Source organism: Ochotona princeps, chromosome 9 (genome assembly GCF_030435755.1).
Source record: "Ochotona princeps isolate mOchPri1 chromosome 9, mOchPri1.hap1, whole genome shotgun sequence".
In the NCBI taxonomy this organism is placed as follows: Eukaryota; Metazoa; Chordata; class Mammalia; order Lagomorpha; family Ochotonidae; genus Ochotona; species Ochotona princeps.
Genome location: NC_080840.1, coordinates 42,554,825 through 42,556,305, shown reverse-complemented (window position 1 = coordinate 42,556,305; position 1,481 = coordinate 42,554,825). Strand labels below are relative to the sequence as shown.

General features: G+C 42.5%; 1 pseudogene; it reads left to right on the top strand.

Annotated features, from left to right (window-relative positions):
- Positions 1-779: 779 nt before the first annotated feature.
- On the top strand, positions 780-1,230 carry LOC101532270 (large ribosomal subunit protein uL23-like; annotated as a pseudogene).
- Positions 1,231-1,481: the final 251 nt, after the last annotated feature.

Here is a 1,481-nt window from a genome sequence, read left to right as displayed (position 1 = left end):
AAAGCTGACTGATACACATACCATTTGGCAGCAACTCTCAAACTGTGTCATAAAAAGGCATCTATGAGGACAGGCATTTGGTACAACAGTTTAGATGACATTTAGAAAGACAGCATGCCATATTCTAAGTCCCTGATGTGAGTACAGGTTACCCTGCATTTCCAACCCAATTTCATATTAATGTACATTCTTGGGAGTAACAGTGAAGGCTCAAGTACTTGGGTCTCTATCAACCTCATGGGAGACCCAGATGGAGTTCCTGGCTACAGGCTTCAGTGTGGTCAAGCCCTAGCTGTTGCAAATATTTGGAGAATGACCCAAAGGATGGAAGATCCACTGTTCCTCCTCTCTCCCTCTCCTTCTTTCCCTTTCAAATAAAATGAAAATACAATTATCTTTAAAAACTGTATAACAAATTCACAGAACTAAAATAATCCTATTAGAGGGGTAGGCATTGTAATTAGGCAGTTTAAACCCCACTTGGGACACTTATATCCAATATTAGAGTGACTGGTTGAAGTCCCAGCTATTCTGCTTCTGATTCAGCTGCCCAACAACACACTTCCGAAGCATTACCAAGTACTTGGCTCCCTGGCATGTCTGTGGGAGACTCAGATGACGTTCTGGGCTCCTGGCTTTGGCTTAATTCAGCCCTGGTTGTCATGAACATTTGGGGAGTGAATCAGCTGATGAGGATCTCTCTCTTTCTCACTCTCTATTATTCTGCCTTTTAAATCAATAAATAGATAAGTTTTAAAAGAATCTTGCTTTTCATCAAGATGGCCCTGAAGGCAAAGAAGGAAGCTCCTGCCCCTCCCAAACCCAAAGCCAAAGCAAAGACACCAAAGGCCAAAAAGGAGGTGCTGAGAGGTGTCCACAGCCAAAAGATCTGCCCATTATTCATCTTCCTGTGGCCCAAGATGTTGCACCTGGAGTGGCAACGAAAATACCCCCAGAAGAGTGCTCCCCAGGAGGAACAAGCTTGACCAGTATGCCATCATTAAGTTCCTCTGACCAGAGTTTGTTATAAAGAAATTAGAAGACAACAACACACTCATGCTCATTGTGGATGTCAAGGCCAAAAAGCACCAGACCAAACAGGTCATGAAGAAGCTCTATGACACTGACGTGGCCAAAGTCAACAGACCTGAGAGAGAAAAGGAAGTTTACATGCGACTGGCTCTTGATTATGATGCTCTGGGCGTTGCCAACAAAATTGGGGTTATCTAAATTACATTCAGTTTTCTAATTCTAAATATGTTTTTCACCATTAAAAACAATCTTACCAGCAGTATCCAAAATAGAAAAAAACTGGAGATAAGTAAGCCATGACACATCCATGAGAAAGGAAAACTGTGAAACAATTCTTTAAGGAAGAGAAGGGCCCTATGGAGCACACATTAATTATAATAAGAATCCCCTCTCACTGTCCAGCACCATGGCCTAGTGGCTAAAGACCCCGTCTTAAATGCACCAGGATC